The sequence below is a fragment of the Coccidioides immitis genome, assembly GCF_000149335.2.
Source record: "Coccidioides immitis RS genomic scaffold supercont3.4, whole genome shotgun sequence".
In the NCBI taxonomy this organism is placed as follows: domain Eukaryota; kingdom Fungi; phylum Ascomycota; class Eurotiomycetes; order Onygenales; family Onygenaceae; genus Coccidioides; species Coccidioides immitis.
This window is the reverse complement of record NW_004504311.1, coordinates 2448254-2466083: the sequence shown is the minus strand read 5'-3', so window position 1 is coordinate 2466083 and position 17830 is coordinate 2448254.

The window sequence follows — 17830 nt, the reverse complement described above, 5'->3', positions numbered from 1 at the left end:
TGAGGTACTAAGTCACATGCTCACAAGCACACATAAAAGACTGCCACTGCACAAATCTCTTATTGGGAGCCAGTGGCCATCTTGTCTACAAGTTGTATATAGCTGCCAATACCAGATCTTTTACCTTATATACTCTTTTCTACATACAATTCCTTCTATAGATTTATTGTCACACCAATTCACATGTATGATTCTCACATTTTGCCACTCTTCTTTAGTGATGCCTGACAATGATATCAACATGAAGAAGCCAACCTTCTGAAGCTTATGAATCTGAGACACCAGCAGAAAACCTATCTGAAGAACAAATTCAAGTTTGTGAGGAGATGACAAATCTTGAAACCATCTCAACTCTCTCAACTGTGGATGAAACTGAAACTAGTATTATGATCTCAGAGAGGGAGTCTATCTTAGCATCAAGAGATAAAATTCAATGACTTCACAAGAAAACCAAACTACTAAAGAGAATGGCAAAATAACAAGAAAAGTTGAATACTCTCCAGATCACCCAAAAGCACTTGTGAAGTGAATTTCTTGATATAACTATTCTCAACCCAACACCTGTAAAGCATCTGTCAGTCTTGAGATCATCACAATACACAAAGCTCTATCAGACTGACTTCTATATAAAATATTAATGGTTTATCTCCAGCATTCAATCCACTTGCAATGTGAGCAAATTAAATAATGAGAAAATCCTCACATATACTCTTACAGAACTTGATTACATTAAAAAAGATTTCTGAAAGATTTACCATGAAAACAATCCACTGAAGAATAACTGAGATATTCTCAAGAAATTTCTATACATAAGGCTAGAAGATCCAGCAAATTACACACAAAACTCTTGACAAGTAATCTTCAATCTTTACAAGAGTTTGGATGAAACTAATCAAGTCTACTGCTAATAATTTCTAGAGCTTATAACAGAAATTGGCAAAGAATTTGAAAGCTTTAAAAAAATGAAGAAGAATCTATACATAAGGAACTTGAATGAGCCCATGCAAGCTAAACTGAATGAACAGCTGAAAATACCAGATGATATTAATAAGATAGTAGCACTGACTATCTGACTTCAATCAAGTGTGACAGCAGCTCTTGAAAAGAATGCCTCATACACAAAGTCTACTAATCTAGTTAGAAGTGCTTGTGAAGATATGAAGACTGATAACTCAAGACTGTAAACAGATAAGAGAAGTCAACTCCAGAGATCTGTTCAGAAGATGGAAAAAGATCTTATCAAGAATTATAAAGCTTTAAGAAAAGAAGAGAAGTGCTTTAAGTATAGTTAAAAGAGACATCTTGTGAAAGCCTATCTCAAGAAGAAGAATCACAAATAGGAAATTGAGGGGCCACAAGTAGATAGAATAAATATAATAAAGTTGTTCAAGAAAAGTCTTCTTACTCTCTTCTCTATTATTCTAGGCATGTGAAGCCCAACTGACAGAAGTATCACCTGGTCAGCACTAATAGACTCTGGTTGTCAATCTCTAGTAATTAGTTCATGATTGGCCACAAAGCTAGTGCTAGAGGTGCACAAGATGCTATAAATTATAAGAATATCACTCTTGCAGAAGAGATTGTGAATATATTCTTTAAAGTCTGTAACTCTCAGAGAAACTGGCAGTTGTTTCATGAATAAGTAATGATTATGAACATAAAAGATAAAATGCTAGTAAATTTGAGCTGGCTGCAGTGACACAATTTCAAGATATGTTTCAGAGAACTAAGACTAGAGTTCCAAATTGTATATTGTGACCTGCTTGTAAAGATTAAAGGAGTTAATCTCTTGAAGCTAGTGAAGAGAGAGAAGCCCATCTATATGATAACCCTCTACAAATCAGAACAGGTGGTGACAGCAGATCTAGATCTTCAGATACTGGAAGTCTACCACAAACTCACAGAAGTATTTAGTGACAAGAGGGCTTGAGAGCTGCCACTACACTACAGAGATAATTTGGCCATAGATCTTGAGCCAGAGAAGTAGCCAGAATTTGAAAGAACATACAAACTTTCACAAGCTGAACAAGAGACTCTTTGTAAATATCTGAGCAGTGCACTAACCCAGAAATTCATCTGCTCTTTCAAGTTATCTACAGAAGCATCCATTCTGTTCACATTCAAGAAGAATAGTGGACTAAGAATATGTGTAAACTATTGTAATCTGAATTCAAAAACAGTTAAGAATAGATATTCTCTATCACTAATTGAAGATGTATTGTATAAGCTTGCAGAAGCTGCAATATTCACTCAGTTGAATATCAAGAATGTCTATTATAGATTGAGAATTTGTGAAGAGGATGAGTGGAAGACTGTATTTTGAACTCTACAGAAGCTATTTGAGTACTTGATAGTATCTTTTAGACTTGCAAATGCACCAGCAGCCTTCTAATCATATATTGTGAAGGCAGTTAGTAAATATCTGAATATGTTTATAGTAGCCTATCTTGATAATATGGTCATGTACTTGGCTTGTGAGAAAGATCATGAGAAGCATGTGAAATTAATACTTAAGGCATTCAAGAATGCAGATCTTTATTGCAAGCTGATGAAGTGCAAGTTTAATGCTTACAAGATTAACTATCTTGGGTATGTCATAACATCAGAGGGTGTTCTTATAGAGAAGAGCTGTATAGACATTATTCTTGACTGGCCAGAGTCAATCAGTAAGAAAAAGATCCAGATCTTCTTAGAATTTGCAAACTTTTACAGGTGCTTTATCTCAAGATTCTCTAAAATAGTCTGCAGTCTGACTGCTCTTCTAAAGAGAGAAGAAGCAAAGCTAAGCAGATGTATATGAAGAGAGATGAGAAGAAAGATCAATACTTTCATGACTGAGAAAGATTGTAAAATCTTTATAGATCTGAAAAGAGTATTTACAGAAGCTGTTATACTTTACTATTTTGATATGAAATGGAAGACCAGACTGGCAACAGATGCATCTGACTTTGTGATGTGTGGTATTCTATCATAACTGGTGAAGAATGGTGTTTGGGTTCCAGTTGAATTTTATTTGTAAAAGATATAATCTGTAGAGATGAATTATGGCATTCATGATCAAGAACTGCTTGTGATTGTGGAGTTATTTAGATATTAGTGCTGCTGATTGGAAGGCTTGTGAATATCAGTTCAAGTCCTTACAGATCATGATAGCTTGTACTATTTTCAGACTGCTCAAGATCTCCTGTAAAGACAGATCTGCTGGACACAAAGACTGATAGTCTTTTGATTCACAGTTAATCATGTGAAAGAAATCAAGAACCTGGCAGATAGATCTTTGTGAAGACCTGATTATGTCAAGAAGACTGGTCTAGATGATACAGAGAATTGTGAGACTGCAAACTAACTGAAAGTGATGCTTGTGAAGAAGCAAGAGACTACAGAAAAGTTAGAACTGACAGCTTAAGTTTCTCCCAATCAGAAAGAAGAGAGAGAAGATGAGAATACACAACTCATCTCTGTAAAGCTTTGGATTGCAATCAAGAAACTACTCATAAAGATTGTCTTGAAAGACATGTATAAAGTGAAGAAGATTGCAATACAGATTCAGAAGATTAAAGACCTGGTTTACAAGAAGAATTCTTATAAGAAGAGCAGCTTCAATCTGTTGGCATCATTGTCAAATCTACTGCAAAGTGACAACTATGTAGCTAAGGTCTGTGAAGGTATTAAGATGGGCATGAAGAAATTTGTGATGTAGAAAGAGAAGAAGAGCATTCTCTATAGAGATAGTTACATGTACATCTCTCAGAATGAGGCCTTGCAGATAAAGCTGATCAGATGTCATCATGATCTACCTCTTGCAGAGCATTTTGCTACAGCAAGAATGTATGAGCTTATAGCTTACAAATACTTTTGACCAAGAATGAGAGAACTGGTGAAGAAGTATTGTGAAGTCTGTAGAATCTGTCAGAGTTCAAGAAGAGTTTGCAGGAAATCTTGAGAAGGACTATCATTCTTATTAATTCTGAATTGTTCTTGAAAATCTATTAGTATAGATGTTATTACAGATCTTCCTGCAAGCCTGAATTTTGAGAAGGTGCAGTTTGACTATATTCTGATTGTAGTGGATCAGCTTATAAAGATGACTTACTTTATCCCTACAATAAAGAAGCTGACATCAGAGAAATTGGCTCATCTCTTTGTTTATAAGATAGTGAGATTATACAGATTATCTGCAAGCATAGTAACAGATCAAGAATCTCTGTTCACAAGTGAATTTTGAGATGATTTAACTTATATCTTGAAGATTGCAAGAGTAATAAGTACAGCATTTCACCTGCAAACTGATGATCAAACTGAGAGACTGAATAGTGTGCTAGAGCAGTATCTGCAAAGCTATATCAGTTATAATCAAGATAACTAGATGATGTAGTTGCCAATAGCAGAGTTCACATATAATAATTTATGGCAGGCCTCTATACAGAAATCACCTTTTCAGCTGATATATAGATTAAATCTGTGAATGAATCTGTTGGACCCTGAAAAGTATAGCTATATGTGCAAGAATTCAAAGAATCAGATGGAGACAATAAGCTTACTTTATGAGAAGGCCAAGAAATTACTTATGAAGGCACAAGTCTATCAGAAGAAGTACTATAATCAGAAGCATACTGCAAAGACTTTTCAGATGGAAGACAAGATGTGACTTGACCTTTGCAATATCAAGACCATACAGTCTAACAAAAAATTGGATTTGTTGAGGCATGAGCCTTGTAGAATTGTGGAGAAGATAGGCTTGTGAGTCTACAGACTGAAGCTGCCTCCAGGTCTGTAAACTCATGATGTTTTCTATATATTTCTGCTCTGCAAGCACAAGACCTGCAAAGAAATTGATAGCTCATCTTATCATGAAGTTCACAAGATAGATGAGAATGAAAAGAAGTATCAGATCCACAAGATAATTAACTCAAAGAGAAAGAGTTGCAAGCTGTAATACAAAGTACATTAGGAAGATTATAATAATGAGAAGAACAAGATATGAGTGCCCACAAGCAATGTCTGTCTACTGAGAAAGCTACTCCAACAATTCTATAATAGGAACTCAGACAAGCCTGGTTTGTGAAAGAAATGAATGAAGGTAGTAGAGCTAGAAAATGGATTAGAAAGAGAAAGAACATAGTCTGAACTGAATTAAATTAATTTCAAAACAAGAAAAAGAAGTAAGCTAAGAACTATATAAGAGTCTTCAGCTTTCTTCTGCAAAGATCTGTAACAACTATTTATAATCTTACTGCTGGAAAGAGCAAGCAAGATGCCCATAATATAGATAATTGTTACACCTTTAACTCAAGCCTACAGAGATGCACTCTGTAAAGACTATATTATTATAGTCTTGCTGAGCTCTCTTGCAGGTGAAGCACTTCTGTTCTGATAGTGGCTGAGCTCCAGCTCAAGTCACAAGAATATTCTTGTAAAGCTGAGCACACATAGTCAACTGATTTAAATTATTCAAACCAGCAATAAGTACAGATCTTTAAATAGACTTGTAACACCATGTTCTTTTGTGAGCAGATAAAGCTTGTGCCCCAGTATGGGGTGGGAGGGCTGGGAGAACTGCTGAATTGGCCCACAACACACCAGTAAAAGTACCAGCTAGCAGCAATTGAGTGAAGATAATCTGGAATCACTATTGTCAGTCTTGCAGAAGGGATGCTGGGCAATCTCAGACACTCTGCAAGACTACAGCACCCACAAATTCTGTCAGAGCAGGAGAAATGGCAACAACAATCTAGAGAGAGTTAGCTGCAAACTGAAATATGATAGAGAATACTTACATTTCTGGCTGGAGCTGGCATAACAACTGTAGAGAGAGAAGGCAGAGCAGCAGGACTCTAACTTTATCAGTATATGAATTAATGTCAGCTTGCAAGAAGCACTTACAGCTTGAGCTGGCAGAAGAGAGCAGTAACAACTAATAAAGAAGAGAAAGAGAAAGAAGTAATAATACTCTAGAACTATCAGTCACAAGCACTTCTCAATCTTTCAGAACTACTTACTGAAGGCCCAATATCTTCTGCAAAGAAGAAGGTAAAGGTTTTTCTGAGAGAAAAGAGAGAAGAGAAGTTACAGAAAAGAGAGACAAGAGAGAGTAAACCAGCAGCTTCTAGCAAGCATTAGTATCTCTGTAAATTAAACCCCATGTGAAGGTGAAACCTTATAATCATGTGAAGCAAAGACACAACCAGAAGTGAACTCACTAACTTGTGATCTTGTGGCCAGATAGGCAGAGCATCAAGATGTAGCTATAGTTTTCTTTCAAACATCAGAAATCTTCTGTAAGTCTGTCTTCCATGTGAAGCAGTGCTTGAAGAGTTCACTTACCTTGATAATAATAATATAGACTAGAGAAGAAAGAGAAGAAAAGAAGAAAAAGAGAAAGCAAGAGAAAGCTCTCTCTTAAGCTAGTGCTTATTATCTAATAGTGATATGGAGCTAGTGAGAACAATAAAGATTCTCTACATATTGTTGTGTTATTAAGCTCTGTTGTATTATTATGTTATGTTGTGTTATTAGAGTTGTGTTGATATTACATCTCTAGTGAGGCTGTACTCTTTTCCTTATAAGGAAATTTTTATTTTTCCCAAGAAATTTTGTTTTTTTACTTATGAAGATTTTTAATGAGATAGCTGTCTTGAGAGATCAAGACTTACAAGAGAGGAAAATCTGTAAGAATTCACCTGTAAATCTCTTACATGAACAAACAACATCTGTAAGAGCTCAGAACCTGGGCTTGCAAGCTGTTGAAAGTATATGTGTTCTTGTAAGACACTAAGTTATGTGCTTGCAAGCACACATAAAAGACTGCTACTGTATGAATCTCTTGTTAGAAGTTAGTAGCAATCTTGTCTACAAGTTGTATATAGCTGCCAATACCAGACCTTTTATCTTGTGTACTCTTTTTTATGTACAATTCCTCCTATAAATTTATTGTCATGCTGATCTACACATATGATTCTCACAAAGTATAACTTAATACTAGTAATTACTGACAGATTGACAAAATATAGATGCTTTATACTATTCAAAAAAGCAACAACAGCACCAAATACAGCAATGGTGGTACTATAAAATATACTTGCCAACCATGGAATGCCAGAAGAGATAATTACAGATTGAGACACCAGATTCATAAGCAAATTTTAGATGACATTAATGGCACAACTGGAAATTCAACAAAAAATATCAACAGTCTACTATTCACAAACAGATGAACAGACAGAATAATTAAATTAAATCTTGAAGTAATATCTATAAGAATATATTAACTATCAACAGAATAATTGAGTTATACTACTGCTCATAACACAATTAGCTTGCAATGAAGTAAAGAATACAACTACAGAAATGATATCATTCTACATGAACTATAACAGGAAACTGGAAATACAGAAACAACTAAGAATTGCATAATAAAAAGCTCAAGAAGTAGAACTCATGACAACACAACTACAAGAACTGCAGAACTAGATGACACTAGATATTAAATTTCTGAATAAAAGAATAAAACATTACTATAACAAAAGATATCAGAAGGCACCAATCTTGAAAGAAGAAAAAAAAGTCTTTCTAATTTAATAAAATATCAAAACCAAAAGATCTAGTGAAAAACTCAATTTCAAAAAATTGGGACCATACAAAATCACAAGACAGATTAGAAAAGTCAACTACAAACTTCAACTACTTAAAAAGATGAGAATATATCCAGTATTTCATGTCTCATTATTAGAGAAAGCACTGTTACACACTAAAGAAATGCCCACAGAGATCAATAAAGAACAGAAATATGAAGTTAAATGAATACTAAATTATTAGAAGATCAGTGGAAAACTTCACTATCTAGTGAAATAGAAAAAGTATAATATTTTGAAAAACATCTGGAAACCAACAGAAAATCTCAGAAACATCTAGATGATTATTATAATATATTATTAATAATACTCTCATCCAGCAAAGCATTAATGAATGAATTGGAGATAATCAGAAAAAAATCTGAAAAAAAAAGATTACTTAATAAAGCAAGCAGACTCTGAATCTCTGTCTGCTCAGTTACTCTTTTCTGCTTTTTTATAAGGATTTGCCTGTGAACTTCTTACACAGATAAACAACACCTGGAAGAGCTCAGGACCTCAGCTTGTGAGCTGTTGGAAGTACATGTGTTCTTGTGAGACACTAAGTCATGTGCTCACAAGCACACATAAAAGGCTGCCACTGCATGAACTTCTTGTTGGAAGTCAGTGGCAATCTTGTCTACAAGTTGTACATAGCTGCCAATACCAGATCTTTTACCTTGCATACTCTTTTCTACATACAATTCCTCCTATAGATTCATTGTCACGCCAATCCACACATACAATTCTCACATTTTTCTTCTTGAGACATTGCAAGTTCTTTACAAACTTCAACTCAGATTCAAGAAATTTGCCAGTCTGATTATGAAGCAGCTTTTTCTGTTTTTGAAGATAAAGAAGACAAGAGAGAGTTTCTTGCTTGATATGCTTGAGCTTGTTCTGAGGCTCAAATAATTTCTGCTAATTAGTGGCAGAAGAATTATTATTGTAAACACAACAGTAACTAGCATGAATACACTCACTACATCAAGAAGAATGACTTAATTTTAAGAAAGTCTTATCTAATAAAGAGCATCAAGAGCAAGAAGAAAGCATTATAAATCTGAATTACTTAATAACAGAAAGAAGATTATTCTTGTAAATATTAAAAGCAGATAACATGGTGAAAGAAAATCATAAGAACACTCACTAAAAAGAAAGACAAGAGAAAATCAGAAACTCAAGAAAGAAAGAATACTTTTTTATACTTTAAAAAAGTAACAGACAAAGCAGTTGAAAACAATATACTGTAAAAAAAAAGAATAATGTTATGAATTCTGCAGCACAACAACAGAACACACAGAATAATTAGATGATATCTGACAAGATAGAATCATAAACTGTTACAGAAGAATCTTAAAACAAGAATTATGTGAGCAGTAATAGAACTGATAAGCTGACCAATCACACTAAGCACAATAGAATTAATCAGAGAACATAGCAAACATATTACAGTAGAACAGATAGAACAGCTTAGCAGAACTATTACCAGAGAAGCATCATGTATATAAGAATACTTATTATCAGAGATTTAATGAACTTGTTCATTATGATTAACCTTCTTACTTATCTACTAGATATCTTTAAATCAGATACTTTTATATCTTGATTACTTTTCATACTACTGAAGTTCTGTAATACTGTACAACTGTACCTGATCCTGCTACTCTTGAGAAGGCCCTATAGTCTTGCCCTGAATCTGATACATCTGCACAGAAACTCTTTGTCATCAGAGCAAGACTGCTAGCTTAACTGAAGCACCATTGAACTATTAATTACTACCCCAATCTGTTATTACTTACTGTGATACTCTTTGACCCTTAAAGATTCAAGACTGTCACATGAATACATAACAAATATGAAAGACAAAGAACTTAATAATAACAAGAACAAGATAATAATAATAGCATCATATCTTTGTGAAACAACATTCAATTGGTTTGATATCTATTTGCAGAATTACTACAAAAAAGATAAAGATAATCAGAATGACAACATGCTCAAGATTATTAACAGTTATAACATCTTTATTTAAACATTGAAAACCACTTTCAGAAAAGTCAAGAAATAAAATGTGACAGCCCAGCAGCTACATCACATACAACAAAAGATATTATCACAAGACTATACTATAAGGTTCCAGCAAGTCTGTATCAATACTAATTGAAATGACAAAGTCTTAGCTGATATTTTCTACCAAGAACTATTTGATAAGATCAAAGATAAAATAATGTAATTAAAGAAATGATCATATACTCTGACCAAAATAATTAAAGTGACAGTCAGAATTGGAAACCAACTTTATCAATAAAAGATGAAAAAACAAGAAAAAGCATCATGAAAAAGAGCCAGTCTATTAAATTACACTAGAAGTCAAGACTGAAGCAAGCAAGTACAATCAGACTCTTATAGATATACATCTATAAAGGTGAATGTAATAAAGTTTGACACTCTTAATAAGAAAGAAAAAGAACAGAGAAAAAAGAAAAAACTATACTTCTACAATGAGAATTGTACATGTGAATGAGCATGACAATGAATCTATAGAAGAAATTGTATGTAGAAAAAAGTATACAAGATAAAAGATCTGGTATTGGCAACTATATACAACTTGTAGACAATATTGCCACTGGCTTCCAACAAGAGATTTACAGCTCACAAGCTGAGACTCTGGACTCTTACAGGTGTTGTTCATTCATGTAAGAGATTTACAGGCAAATTCTTACAGATTCTCCTCTCTTGTAAGTCTTGGTCCCTCAAGACAGCTGTCTTATTAAAAATCTTCATGAGTAGAAAAACAAAAACCTCTTGGGAAAAATAAAAATTTTCTCATAAGAAAAAGAGTACAGTCTTACTAGAGATGTGATATCAACACAACTCTAATAATACAACAATATAACAACACAACAGAGCTTAATAATACAATAATATGTAGAGACTCTTTATTATTCTCATTAGCTCTGTATCACTATTAGATAATGAACACTAGCTTAAAAGAGAGCTTTCTCTTACTTTCTCTTTCTCTTCTTTTCTTCTCTTTCTTCTCTAGTTTATATTACTATTACTCAGATAAGTGAACCCTTCAAGTACTGCTTCACATGAAAGACAGACTTGCAGAAGATTGTGAGAATCATATGTGTAAATCAGCATGACAATAAATTTATAGAAGAAATTGTACATAGAAAAGAGTATATAAGATAAGAGATCTAGTATTAGCAGCTATATACAACTTGTAGACAAGATTGCCACTGGCTTCCAACAAGAAATTCATACAGTGGCAGTCTTTTATGTGTGCTTACAAGCATGTGACTTAGTGTCTCACAAGAACACATGTACTTCTAACAGCTCACAAGCTAAGATTCTGAACTCTTATAGGTATTGTTCATCTGTATAAGAGATTTACAAACAAATTCTTACAGATTCTCTTCTCTTGTAAGTCTTGATCTCTCAAGACAGCTGTCTCATTAAAAATCTTCATGAGTAGAAAAACAAAATCTCTTGAAAAAAATAAAAATTTTCTTATAAGAAAAAAAGTACAGTCTCACTAGAGATGTAATATCAATACAACTCTAATAACATAACACAACATAACAACACAACAGAGCTCAATAACACAACAATATATAGAGAGTCTCTATTGTTCTCACTAGTTTCATGTCACTATTAGATAATGAATACTAGCTTAAGAGAGAGCTTTCTCTTGCTTTTTCTTTCTCTTCTTTTCTTTTCTTTCTTCTCTAGCTTATATTATTATTATTCAGATAAGTGAACCCTTCAAGCACTGCTTTATATAGAAGACAGGCTTGCAGAAGATCTCTGATAATTAGAAGAATCAAAAATAACTTTATTCAGATATTCTATATACTTGATCTTATAGCTACAAGTTAATGAGTTTACTTCTGATTGCATCTTTGCTTCATATAATCATAAAGTTTTGTCTTTACATGAGATTTGATTTACAGAAAGACTGATGCTTGCTAAAAGTTTCTGCAGATTTACAGTCTTCTCTTTCTCTCTCTTATAAGTCATTATCACTTTTCTTTCTCAGAAAAACTCCCACTCTTCTCTTTACAGGAGAAGTTGGGCTTCAGTAAGTAGTCTTGAAAAATTAGAAAGTGTTCACAACTGATAGTTCTAGAATATCATTACTTCTTTCTCTCCTTCTTCTTCATCAGTTATTGCCACTCTTTCTTTACCAGCTCAAGCTGTAAGTGCTTCTTGTGAGCTGGTATTAATTCATGTACTAATAAAGTTAGAGTTCTGCTCTGTCTTCCTCTTCTGTAGTTGTTGCTGCTCCAGCTCCAGCCAGAAATGTAAGTATTCTCTATCACATTTTAGTTTACAGCTAATCTTTTCTAGATTATTATTGCTGTTTCCTCTGCTCTGACAGAATTCATGAGTATCATGATCTTACAAAGTATCTGAAATCATTCAGTACCTTCCCCACAAGATTAATAATAGTGATCTCAGATCACCTTTATCTAAATATCACCAGTCACTACTTTTACTGGTGCTTTATGGGCTAATCTGGTAGTTCTTCCAGATCTTTTATTCTATACTGGAGCAAAAGCTTTATCTGTCTGCAAAAGAGTATAATATCACAAGTCTATTCAAAAACCTGTACTTATTACTGGTTTGAATAATCTAAATCAGTTAGCTGTGCATGTTCAGCTCTACAAGAGTATTCTCATGACTCAAGCTGGGGTCCAGCTATTATCAGAACCAAAGTGCTCTGCCTGCAAGAGAGTTCAGCAAGACTATAGCAATATAGTCTTTACAGAGTGCATCTTTACAGACTTGAATCAAAAATATAATAACTGTCTATATTATAGACATCTTGCTTGCTCTTTCCAGCAGTAAGATTATAGATAGTTGTTACAGATTTTTACAGAAGAAAGTCAGAGACTCTTATATAGTCTTTAGATAGTTCTTTTAAAATCAATTTAATTTAATTTGACTATATCTTTTCTCTCTCTAATCTATTTTCTAGTTTCACTACCTCTATCCATCTCTTTCATAAATCTGGCTTGTTCAGATTCCTACTATAAAATTATTGGAGTAGCTTTCTCAGTAAACAGATATTGCTTACAGGAATTTATGTCTTGTTCTTCTCATCATCATAATCTTTCTAATGTACTCTGTACTACAGCTCACAACTCTCTCTCTTTAAGTTAATTATCTTACAGATCTAAGACTTTTTTTCATTCTTATTCATCTCACAAACTTCATAATGAGATGAGCTATGAATTTCTTCACAGGTCTTGTGCTCACAAAGCAGAGATACATAAAAGATATTATAAGTTTACAGATCTAGAGACAGCTCCAGTCTGTAGACTCACAAGCCTATCTTCTCCACAATTCTACAAGACCCATATCTCAACAAATCTAATTTTTTATTAGACCATGCAGTCTTGATATTGTAAAGGTCAAGCCACATCTTGTCTCCCATCTGAAAAGTCTTTACAGTATGCTTCTGATTATAGTACTTCTTCTGATAAGCTTGTGTCTTTATGAGTAATTTCTTGATCTTCTTATAGAGCAATCTCATTACCTCTGCCTGATTCTTTAAATTCTTGCACACATAATTATACTTATCAGAGTCCAATAGATCTGTTCATGAATTTAATCTATATATTAGCTGAAAAGATAATTTCTGTATAGAGGTCTGCTGTAAGTTATTGTACATAAACTCTGCTATTGATAATTACATCATCCAGTTATCTTGATTATAACTGACATAGCTTTACAGATACTACTCTAGCACACTATTCAGTCTCTCAGTTTAACCATCAGTTTGCAGGTGGAACATCATGCTTATTACTCTCACAATCTTCAAGATATAAGTCAAATCACCTCAAAATTCACTCACAAACAGAGATTCTCAATCTGTTACTATACTTGTGGGTAATCCATGTAATCTCACTATCTCACAAACAAAGAGATAAGCTAATTTCTCTGATATCAGCTTCTTTGTTATAGAGATAAAGTGAGCCATCTTTATAAGCTAGTTCACTACAACCAGAATACAGTTAAACTGCATCTTCTCAAAATTCAGGCTTACAGGAAGATCTGTAATAATATTCATGCTAATAGATTCTCAAGAGTAATTCAGAATTAATAAGAGTGATAATTCTTCTTGAGATTTTCTGCAAACTCTTCTTGAGCTCTGACAAATCTTATAGACTTCACAATACTTCTTCACTAGTTCTCTTATTCTTGGCCAAAAGTATTTGCAAGCTATAAGCTTATACATTCTTGCTGTAGCAAAATGCTCTGCAAGAGATAGATTATAATAACATCTGATCAGCTCTATTCACAAGATCTCATTCTGAGAAATATACATGCAATCATCTCAATAGAGAATACTCTTCTTCTGTTTCCACATCACAAATTTCTTTATGCTCATCTTAATGTCTTTACAGACTTTGGCTGCATAGTCATCACTTTGCAGTAGGTTTGGCAATGATGCCAACAGGTTAGAGCTGCCCTTCTTATAAGAATTCTTCTCACAAATCAGGTCTTTGATCTTCTGAACCTGCATTGTAATCTTCTTCACTTTGTATATGTCTTTCAAGATAATCTTTGCAAGTAGTTTCTTGGTTGTAATTCAAAACTTTACAGAGATGAGTTGTATATTCTTATCTTCTCTCTTCTCTTTCTGATTAGAAGAAACTTGAGCTGTCAGTTCCAACTTTTCTGTAATTTCTTGCTTCTTTACAAGCATGACTCTCAGTTACTTTGCAGTCTCACAACCATTCATATCATTCAGACCAGCCTTCTTGATATAATCAGATCTTTGTGAAAGTTCATCTGCCAGATTCTTGATTTCTTTCATATGGTCAACTGTAAATTAAAAGACTGTTAGTCTTTGTGTCCAGCAGATCTGTCTTTGTGAGAGATCTTGAGCAGTCTGAAAATAGCACAAGCTATTATAATTTGTGAGAACTTGAACTGGTGTTCACAAGCCTTCTAACCAGCAGCATCAATATCTAAATTACTTCACAATTGCAAGCAGTTCTTGATCATGGATGTTATAGTTCATCTTTACAAGTTGCATCTTCCACAAATAAAGTCTAACTGCAATTCAAATGTCATTCTTTGCTAGCTGTAATAGAATACCACACATCATAAAGCCAGATGCATCTGTTTCCAGTCTGGTCTTCCATTCTATATCAAAATAGTGAAGCATAACAGCTTCCATGAATACTCTTTTTAGATCTATAAAGACTTTACAATCTTTCTCAGTCATAAAAGTGTTAGTCTCTTTTCTTATCTCTCTTCACACATGCCTGCTTAGCTTTGCTTCTCCTCTCTTTAGAAGAGCAGTCAGACCACAGACTATCTTAGAGAATCTTGAAATAAAGTACCTGTAAAAGTTTGCAAATTCTAAAAAGATCTGAATCTCTTTCTTACTGATTAACTCTGGTCAGTCAAAAATAGTGTTCATACAGCTCTTCTCTATAAGAATACTCTCTGATATTATAACATACTCAAGATAGTCAATCTTGTAAGCATTGAACTTGCACTTCACCAGCTTGTAATAAAGATCTGCATTCTTGAGTGTCTTAAGTATTAATTTCACATGCTTCTCATGGTCCTTCTCACAAGCCAAGTACATGACCACATTATCAAGATAGGCCACTGTAAACACATCCAGATATTCACTAAGTGTCTTTGTGATATATAATTGGAAGGCTGCTGGTGCATTCACAAGTTCAAAAGATATTATCAGGTACTTAAATAGCTTCTGTAAAGTCTGAAATACAGTCTTCTACTTATTCTCTTCACAAATTTCCAATCTATAGTAGGCATTCTTGACATTTAACTAAGTGAATATTACAGCTTCTGCAAGCTTATACAACACATCTTTAATCAGTAGTAGAGAATATCTATTCTTGACTATTTTTGAATTCAGATTATGATAGTTCACACACATTCTTAGTCTGCTGTTCTTCTTGAACATAAACAGAATGAGTGCTCCTACAGATGACTTGGAAGAGTAAATAAACTCATGAGTTAGAATACTGCTCAGATATTCACAAAAGGTCTCTTGTTCAGCTTGTAAAAGTCTGTATGTTCTTTCAAATTCTGACTGCTTTTTCAGCTCAAGATCTATGGCTAAATCATCTTTACAATATGGTGGCAGCTCTCAAGCCCTCTTGTTACTAAATACTTCCACAAGTTTACAGTAGACTTTCAGTATCTGGAGATCTAGATCTACTGTCACCACCTGTTCTAATTTACAGAAAGTTATCATGTAGATAGACTTCTCTCTCTTTACTAGCTTCAAGAGATTAACTGGTTTAACCTTCACAAGTGAGTCATAATATACAGTTTGAAACTCTAGTCTTAGTTCTCTGAAACATATCTTGAGATTATGTCACTGCAGCTAGCTCAAACTCACTAGCATCTCATCTTTTATGTTTGCAACCATTACTTGTTTATGAAACAACTGCCAGTTTTTCTGAGAGTTACAGACTTCAAAAAATATATTCACAATCTCTTCCACAAAAGTAACATTCTCATAATCTATAGCAGTTTTAATCTCTATAGACATCTTGTGCACCTCTAGTACTAGCTTCACAGCTAATCACAAACTAATCACTAGAGATTAATAACCAGAGTCTATTAGTGCTGACCAGATGATACTTCTGTCAGTTGGACTTCATACATCTAGAATAACAGAGAGGAGAGCAAGAAGACCTTTCTTAGACAACTTTATTATATTGATTCTATTTACTTGCAGCTCTCTAATTTTCTATTTGCTACCCTTTTTCTTGGGATAATCTTTCACAAGATATTCTTTTTGGCCATACTTAAAGCACTTCTCTTCTTTTCTTAAAGCTTCATAATTCTTGATAAGGTCTTTTCCCATCTTCTGAACAGGTCTCTGAAGTTAACTTCTCTTATCTGTTTACAGTCTTGAGTTATCAGTCTTCATATCTTCAGAAGCACTTCTAACTGGATTGATAGACTTCACATGCAAGATATTCTTTTCAAGAACTACTGTTACACTTGGTTGAAGTCAGGTAGTCAGTGCTACTATCTCATTAATATTATCTGGTATTTCCAGCTGTTCATCTAGTTTAGCTCACATAAGCTTATTCAAGTTCCCTATATATAGGTTCTTCTTCATTTTTTCAAAGCTTTCAAATTCTTCACCAATTTCTGTTGCAAGCTCTAGAAATTATTGGTGGTAGACTTGATCAGTTTCATCCAAACTTTTGCAAAGATTGAAGATTGCTTATCAAGAGTTTCACATGCAGTTTGCTGAATCTTCTAGCCTCACATATAGAAATTTCTTGAGACCATTCCAGTTATTCTTTAATAAGTTGTTTTTATAGTAAATCTTTCAGAGATTCTTTTTAATGTAATCAAGTTCTGTAAGAGCATACACAAGAGTTTTCTCATTATTTAATTTGCTCACATTACAAGTGAATTCAATACTGAAGATGAACTGTCAATATTTTATATAGAAGCCAGTCTGATAGAGCTTCATGTGTTGTGATAATCTCAAGACTGATAGATGCTTTACAGATATTGGGTTGAAGATAATTATATTGAGAGATTCACTTTACAAGTACTTTTAGGTGGTCTGGAGAGTATTCAACTTTTCTTGCCATTTTACTATTCTCTTTAGTAGTTTGATTTTCTTGTAAAGTTGTTGGATTTCATCTCTTGATACTAAGATAAACTCTCTCTCTGAGATTGCAATGCTAGTTTCAGTTTTATCTACAGTTGAGAGAGCTGAGATGATTTCAAGATTTGTTATCTTCTTATAAACTTGGGTTTGTTCTTTAGATAGATTTTCTGCTGGTGTTCCAGATTCACAAGCTTCAGGGGGTTGGCTTCTTCATGTTCATATCATTGTCAGGCATCACTAAGAAAGAGTAATAAAATGTTAGAATCATACATGTGAATCAGTATGATAATGAATTTATAGAAGAAATTGTATATAGAAAAAAGTACACAAGATAAGAGATCTGGTATTAGCAGCTATATAAAACTTGTAAATAAGATTGCTACTGACTCCCAACAAGGGGTTCACACAGTAGCAGTCTTTTATGTGTGCTTGTGAGCACATGACTTAGTGTCTTGTGAGGACACATGTACTTCCAACAACTTGCAAGCTGAGGCTCTGAACTCTCACAGGTGTTGTTCATCTGTATAAGAGGTTCACAGGCAAATCCTTACGAAGATCTCTAATAATTAAAAGAAAA